Source organism: Kryptolebias marmoratus, linkage group LG1 (genome assembly GCF_001649575.2).
Source record: "Kryptolebias marmoratus isolate JLee-2015 linkage group LG1, ASM164957v2, whole genome shotgun sequence".
In the NCBI taxonomy this organism is placed as follows: domain Eukaryota; kingdom Metazoa; phylum Chordata; class Actinopteri; order Cyprinodontiformes; family Rivulidae; genus Kryptolebias; species Kryptolebias marmoratus.
This window is the reverse complement of record NC_051430.1, coordinates 7,235,193-7,243,985: the sequence shown is the minus strand read 5'-3', so window position 1 is coordinate 7,243,985 and position 8,793 is coordinate 7,235,193.

The following is an 8,793-nucleotide window of genomic DNA, read 5'->3' as shown; positions in this document are numbered from 1 at the left end:
CCACAACAATATACTTTGATGTTAGCTGTGTTTGGACTAGTTATTAGCTCATCAATCCAGTCAGAATACATAGCACAATCCTTACCGGCCAGCAAGACCCAAACTACCAGAGATTTATGTCAGTCCTGCTGCGTTTGCCACTGAAAAGGCAATAAATGTTAGTACTTTTGTTGATTTCATGTCAATTTTGAAGATTTGAAGATATTCAAGAATTATTGAAGTGGTGGCTATTTCTTGAACCATTTCATGCTGCAGTGCTCCCTCAAAGGGATAATGCCAAATTTGTCACACTTTGTCACTTTTGTCTTGCTGTAATAAGTTTATAATAAGAGTCTAAGAGCAGTCTAACAGTGGTCTATGTACAGGCCAACAGCGACATTGTTTATTGAGAATAGAAGAATAGAGTATGCAGCAAGAAGAAGTTCTTTCAGGCTAATGTCTTGTCAGACTGGTGCCTCCTTTATAGTATTCTTGTAAGGTACTTTCAATAATATTTCAAACTGGGACTGTGATGCCATCAGGCCACCTTGGTGTGATTTCTGGATGGTCTGAGGAGGCATGGGGGTGTTGAAGCAAACCCACTGCTGATGTGCCTTTGTGTCACCAAGGTCTTTAGTGCAATATGTCTGTTTAGAATTACAGTTTCAAATTTTACCAATGCACTTTCCTGTTAAAGAAAGATGGTCTGTTCAGCCATCTTTGTTCATATATCTGAATGGCTTACATGCTTGCATCTTATATGCAAATATGAATCACCAAGGCAGTACCCACACCACCACAACATTCAGTTATTGATTCATTGAGACACTAAAAAAAACAAAACAACAACTACTAATTAACAGGAAACATGCTCTAACAATGCAATGACTGTCTAAGACCCCTCCAGGCATCAGCATCAGAGTTCAGAATATATTTCAAGAAACAGTTTTCATCACAATATAGATATTCTCTGCTGTCTGTTGATTATCTTCCCTACCAGCTGTGTTCAGATACAGGTGTGAAATAAACAGGAGGGCTAACATTTACTGCTTTCCTCATTGGCAGCAGAACTGGTCTAGTTGGCACATGCGTGTAAAGATTGCACAGGAAAGATATTAATCCTTTATAACCGTTCCACAAAAATACTCTCAAAAATAGCTTTAATTTTTCTTTAACAATGAGGATGAATCACTAGAGATGAGTACTTTTGCAGCATTTCCTTCCTCTGCTCACTCCAACGACAACAATATTGCAGAAAATCTTTACAGCATAACTGTTTCAAATCTTTGAAGTCCTTTTAGTTTTCTGTCTTCCAGCTCGAAGTTATTACTGATTTGTGTTTCTGTATATATTTATTTGACTTGTTGTCTGTGACTATATTAATCTCGTATGAGAGCTGCTGTTTTATTCTCTTCACATTTTATATCTTCATGTCTACATAATCACTTCCCAAAATCCAAAACTGGCCACAAGTGTTATAATACATAATTCTGACCTTAAAATTCAACCTAAATTAAATAAATATGTTACAAAGAAACCTTCAACTTCACCTTGTTGATGAAAAAACATTTTTTGTTGTTGGTACAAGCTAAGCATTTACTTAATTCTTCATTTAAATGCATAACTTTTCTTCCTGAACGCCGTGTTATTAGTGCAATTTTGAGTCCTGAGTCAGAATGGAGAAACAATTACACACTTTAACAGGATTTTTTTTTCTCTCGTAACCTTTGCTGACATTCAGTCACTTTTCCATTTACTTTTGTCACACGAGGGTTTGTGAGAACAAAATTAAATGGACTGAACTAAATCGAGAACATCTTTCTCACATCAGATGCAACAAGCGCCGGCTCTGTCTGAGAGGCTAACAGCTTCATCAGCTGCGAGGGAAGCTAAAATGATCAGATAGGATTCTTTCAAAGTAGCAACTAATCTATTTTACAGCTGACCTAAAAACAATATTAGTGATTAATATACAAACATGAAATTAATTGTAAAAATGTAAACCCTACATGAGGTTGCATTGAAATTTGGAAATAAATCAATCAAAGAGGCTTCGGCTCACAAGATGGCAGTAAACAGTCAGGGTTCGCTGCCTGATTGTCTGGAAATGTTCCAGCTCCTCTTCAGGCTAAAAACCTCTGCTCGTTGCATTTCCATTCATTTGTTTTGAATTAAAAATCAATTCCCAAAAACAAATTCTATAATGTTTTTATTTTCTATCTGTTCAACATTTTATAAATTCCTCTGTTTCTTTCTGTCTCCAAAAACCAATCATGTGATCAGGGTGTAAAATAACTTTTCCATTTTCCATTAAAAGGTTTTGGATCATCTTGTCTTTCAAACTATTGTTTTCCTAAAGTAGATTGTCTCATATAGACAAATTCTTTTGAATCGTCTACTTGTCATCTACAACAGGTTGCATAAGTATTCACCCCTCTTGGAACATTTTCTGTTGTGTTGCCTTATAACCCTAATTTTAACTGCATTTTTACTTCAGTTATAAGTAATATTTTTTGATTATTGAAGCTAAATGGGTTAAATTATTCTAAAAAAAAACAAAACTGAAAATTGGTGCATGTATATGTTTTCAGCTCCTTTTCTTTAAAGCTCTAATCATTACTTTGAGAAGCCACATAATAACTTAAATGAGATCCACCTGAGAGCACTCTAAGGCTAAGTTCACACTGCAGGTCTTAATGCTCAATTCAAAATTTTTCTCAAATCTGATTTTTGTGTGTGGTCATTCACATTACATTTTAAATGTGACCTCCATCAGACTCCAGTGTGAACAGTCTCCAGTTCCTGAAATGACCCTCATGTGCAGAAGAAGATATGACATCACACTCAACACGCTGAGTTTACAGAAGTAAATACAGAGGCCAAAGATAACTTTGATGGAGCTGGGCAGCTTTTCTCCAGAGATTGGAGTATCTGTCCATAGGGTCACTATCATCAAGAAAGGGTGGAGAGGGAAAAAAACAGTATCTAAAGAAAAATAATAAAGTAGATCTTTTCAAAGATGGAGGCTCTACAAACAGGCAGAAGGTGCTGCGGTCAGATTAGATAAAAATTCAACTTTTTTTCCTATCAATACTACACTTTGTCTGGGGCAAACCTAATGCCTCTCATCATGCTGAGCATAGTATCCCCACAGTGAAGCATGGTGGTGGCTGCATCATGCCATGGAGATGTTATTCTACCAGCAGGGACTGGAAAACTTGTCGAAGTTGAAGAATGGTTGAACAAAAGATGAATGGAGCAAAAAATGAATACATTCTTGAGGGAAATCTGTTTGAGTCTTCCAGAGGTTTGAGACTTGGACTGAGGTTTGCCTCTCAGCTGGACAATGACTCTAAACACACTGCTGAAGAAACATTCCGGTGGTTGAAGGAAAACAGTTATTCACATGCAAACTTCATGTTTCAGCTTTATATTTTTTCCAATTTAATATCATAAGTCTCATGTAGTTTTTGTAGAATTATTCCTTAGAATCAAAATAAGAATCCAAATAATTACATGTTGTAAGGCAACAACAAAAAAGAAATGAATAGTTGTAAATGAATAAAGTTGAGATTTCCATTAATCACTATCAGTCATCTGCTAGTAGTAGCATGAAGGGTCTTATCTGTCCATGATGGTTCCTTTTTCTCGTCTTCCACATTGGATTTCTGCTGCCTGAGACATTCTATTAGCAGATCAACATTGGGAGCTTTCTTCCTGATGTACTCCAGGATCTCGGTTGTTTCATCCTCTATAGTGGCTCTGATGCTCACTAGTCCTCTGCCTCCTTCCTTTCTATCAGTGTTTTTTCTCAGGATTAGGGTTCCAACCTGTTCCTGGCTCCTCCCCTCCCTTTTCCATTTTCTTTCAGTTTTTTCCTCTGCCCGCTGTGGGCAGGCTGATCTGCTACACTGCTCTGGTTCCAGCTGACATCTTGTTAAAGTTGCCTCACCTGGGTTCAGTGACCTCACCAACTGCTGCTATTTAGCTTAGACCATCCAATGGCCGAGCATACCCTCAGGGAACTAGTGGCCACAGATTTGCATTGATTGTGTTATGAATGTGTTGCTATAGTGACTGAACTAATGGCTCTTTTCTGGGAACCGGCTTTTTTGGCTCACTGATGGTTCTTCACTTGTAAAGAGATGTTTTGGAAAGGCTTGGAACTGCTCAGAGCTGTTGAACCATCTCTGATTTTCTAAGTTAAGTGTGGTACTTACCTGTGATCTGATGCTGATGGCTGATTCTTTATCTACTCTCATGTTCATGATCCTCAAATAATCTGTTTCCCTCAGTCTGAATGGTTCCACAATGCTGATCTACTCAGCAGTCACTTGCCTATCTGCCCACTCTCCACCACTGCCTGTCTTCTTACCTCCTCAGTCTCCTGGATCCTCACTCTCCCTCCTTGCTCCTGAAAAACAAAGAAACAACAACAAAAAACATTGTTTCTTGTTTTTTACATTCCAAGTCCAGAGGCTAATAATTATCTCTCTCTAATGATGTCAACTTGAGACACCTGCTCCCTGCAGCACTTTCTAAATATTTAAAATGAACGCTTTAAACTTTCCTCCATTGTGTCAGTTCCTTTGTGAGCACAAGTGGTTCAGTTTGCTGCCTTTCATTATGACACTGGATGTGAAACCCTCCCTGCATTGTGAGGCACTTTCTTGTCTTGATATCAGTGGCTTCTATCTTGTCCTTTGGCCAGGTTATTATACCAGCAGGGTATCTGATGACTGGCAGGGCGTACATGTTGATGGCTTGGACTTTGATCTTGCCATTCAGTTGGCTCTGCAGGACCTGTCTTGCTCTTTGTAGTTTCTTGGTTGTGGCTGACTTCCTTGAAGTCTCTTCATGGTTGCCATTTGCCTGTGGGATTCCAAGGTTCAAGAGAGGTTGTGTGCACCCCTCCACATCTGAAATAAAAATAAAGACTTTGCTTGTAAAGTAAGTGCTGGAACCCGCTTGATGCTTGTCTTCTTATTTGTCAGTATGACTTTCCACACTGCACAGTCTGAGACCAAAGAGCAGGGATTTATGTCAGCTCTTTGGCAAAAAATCTATTGAAGCTTTGGAGAGACGTGTGTGTAATAAAATCAAAACAAAACAAAACAAAGAAAAGTTAAGTCTTCTGGCTGATCAGAAAAAAAAGAAATAAATGCCCCTTATGTTTGCCGTTAAATATTAACATCAAAAACTTGGTATCCAAATAAAGGCTTGGTGTACAGTGAGATAGCTGTGGTTGCCAGTTGAGATTTTTAATACAACAAAGACAAAGCCCAAAGGGCATGCTTCTGTGCTCTGCTTGTTGTGAAAAAAGGTCTTCAGAGTGATATATGGTTATGGCATTAAAACTCCAATTAGTCCCGTGTTTTATGTGCATGAATAGGCTTAAACATGAGCATACTCAGCTCACATATGCACATGTCAGCATGCAGCAGTGCCTAACAAATGAAATGCATTTATCTTTTCAGCAGATGCCTTGGCTGGTTTTATTTAGCAAAGACCAAGTGATTTATTTTTTCTGCCTGGTCACTGGTAGCACTTGATGATGACTATTTAATGCCTCAATATGTCTTTGCTTCACACAAAATATTTTGTTTACTCTTTTGAAGACATCAAATATTTTGAGAATGAGGTTTTTAGCTTTCATGCCATCTTGCTTAGTTCTTGTTTAAGTTAACTTTTCCTTTTAAGACCCGCTTAAGTCGAGAATCTGACGCTTTGCTCTTGTTAGCCAAGAGTTTAAGGGACACTTAGCAAACATGCAGTGAAATGAGGGGCTTTATTTAATTGTCTTGTACACATTAGGTCTGGCTGACAGAGGCGAGGATGAGCTGACATCTAAGTCAATGAAGTAGATATATGCACTGCATCGCTCAAATGCTTGTAATGAAATTACAAAGCCGAGGAGAGTCGAGTAGACCGAGCTGTTAACGTCACAACAGACCAAGGAAGAGTGTTGTCTTTAAAACACCAGGTTTGTAAGACAAGCCAAGGTCAGAGAGAAGGCTTCTCACAGAGAACAAAGCAAAAAAAAGAGTCAAATGCAAATGTTGAAAGTTGTTATTATATCTCAGAAAGCATCAGATGGGCTAAGATTTGCACTGCGTTACATTTTACATGTTCTGATAATATTTCTGACCTCTTAAAATAACTGTCATGCCTCGTGTGAACATACTCTTTATCCAACAACAGATTTTCTTTCAATCGACAATGATTTTAATGTGGAGTATACAGAAGGTCTTTGACCATTAATGATGCAGCACGAAGAAACAACCATATTTCTGTCAGTTTGTGTGACTACAGATGTAATCAAAGTGTTCCTGTAAACTGTGGCCTGTGCTTCAAAGGATTTGTCCTGGTTTTTAGCCTGTCTGAATGACCAGGCTGACGCAACAGTGAGCAGCACTTAATATTATCCAGTCATTATTCAGTTCAGAAGTTTACATCCACTCATTATGGTCAACAGTGTCAAATACATATTGAGTTTTTATTCATTTATTTGAACCATTATTTTTCAAGGGTGGAATTATTATACAACATACAACATCAATGATTTTTTTAAGAACAAGAACTGGCTGCTCAAGTTTGAATTGATTGTGGATTTTCTCTAATCTACACAGAAACTGGCGCATTACCTAAGTGAACTGAACAATGAAGAAGGACGACTGCCTACAGATTAATCAACTCCATCTCAAATCAACAGCTAGTTGAAACTTGAACAGATTTGGGTGTTCCAATGATCCCAAACACACATCAAAACTGGTTTCTGATAGAATAAATCAGGCTAACATTAACCATCTGGAAAGATTTCCCCAAAGCTCCGACCGCAACATTTTTGAAAGTTTGTGAACTGTGCTTAAAAATCAGATTTCTGCCAGGTGCTCAACCAGTTTAAATGAACTCCACCAATTCTGCCAGAATGAGGCCAGATTCTTGTTGATGGATACAAAAAGCCTGTGGTTGATGTTTGCTAAGAAACATTTAATCAAATGGTTAGGGTGAAATTATGTATTTAAATGTATTATTCTGAGCCTGTGTAGATCAAAGAAAATCCACAGTAAAGTTAAACTTGTGCCTCCAATTCTTGTTTTTAAATATTATTGAAGTTTAAGCATTCCACAATGGAAAAAAAATCACAAATCATTAAAAGCTCAAAATTAATATGACAGTCTTGGCCATGAAGAGTAGATGCAAACCTCTGACCTTAAGTGTGTTTCTAAAAAAACCATCAAGAAGTTGACCTCAGTCTGAAAAAAATATGTCTCAAAATGATAAAAAATGTGTACAAGTTTAGCATAAGTTTGGATAATTGCAAATATGTGTTGTAATCCACACACAAATATTAACTAAGCACATTTAAAAAGCAGCACATATCTGTGACTATGAAGAGCTGAGGGCATGAAGAAAGTCTCAAAACTAGCTTGTGTGTGCAAGCTAGTTCGCTAGTTTAGCTAACTAAAAATTTTTTAAAATATAAAAACTGTCACATTTGAGTGTTTGGGGGTAACAATTTGTACATTAAAATCAGTATTTGTTTACTTTTTTATAGTTTGAGTTTGTAAAGTTGTTTTACATGTACTCAGATTAATATTTTTTAATATCTGAATAACAGCACACATTTGCCATTTCACAAACTTACACTCAAATTGTTGTATTTTCCTTAACACACATTTATTATTATGAGACTAGTATTTCTTCATAGGTCAATTCCTAAGCTGAAGCCTAGTTAACTTTATCTCAGACAATTTTTTTTCCCATTCTTATCACCAGGGCTCTCAAGTCTCACGCATTGACCGTGTGACACACGCATTTCGTGAAGTGCACACGCTCACACGCCACACTTTGTATTTCTCACGCAAAAAAAAAAACACACACACACGCACGCACAGCCTTTTTTATCACTTTAACGCTATATTTAGCGAGTTTTCAGATCCCTCTAGCATTTTTTTTAAGCGACTAGCGAAAAATCTAGTGACTTTGGCGGCTAAATGCGAGAAAGCACTCATTCTGTGAGTCGTGTTGTCATCTGATGACAGAGAGCTAAAGATGGAGAGGCAGAAAGATAAAGATGTAGGCAGGAAAGAAAGCTTTTCAAAGTGATTGAAAGACAGCAGGAAGTTCTGTCAGAGCTTTAAGAGGAGGACTGGTAATGGTCAGGTTAGCTAAAGCTACTAAATAACAAGTTACAACTTACTGTTCAGTATTTACAATGTAACAGCTGAGAGGATGGAGAGAAAGAATCAGGACAGATAGGAGAAGGAGACAGATTGGACTAATGTTAGCTGGAAGTGTAGAAACAGCCACTTAATACCAAAGGATTTATTTTTAAATATTGTTTATATTAAAAAGTGCATTAGCAAGATATGTAATTTATTCAAAGCTAATTAATAATACTGTCTTGGCTATATGACTTAGAGGAAAAAAAAACAAGTAAGGAATGAAGGAGACAGACATGAGGTCAGTGATCAGCTGCTGTAGAGGAGACCAGAGATGACATCAGGTAGGAATAATTCAGCTAGTGAGGCCACAAAAACCTAGATGCCCAGGAGGGTTTGAACTTCTGCTGACCACCACTGTGTCAGTTTGGGAAAAATAGTGCAGGCAGACATGGCAAGACCAACACCACAGAGGAGAAAGTGGACAAGAGAGGTGAAGATGATGATGATGAGGGACAGGAACAGAGAGGTGCAGAGGAGAGGGTTGGGGCAAGGCCCTACTCAGAAGATCCATCTGAATGGCCTTCACCACAGGAAGTGGGGGACTCATTGAGGCAGCTCATGGTGGAGAATGACCCACAGAGATGTT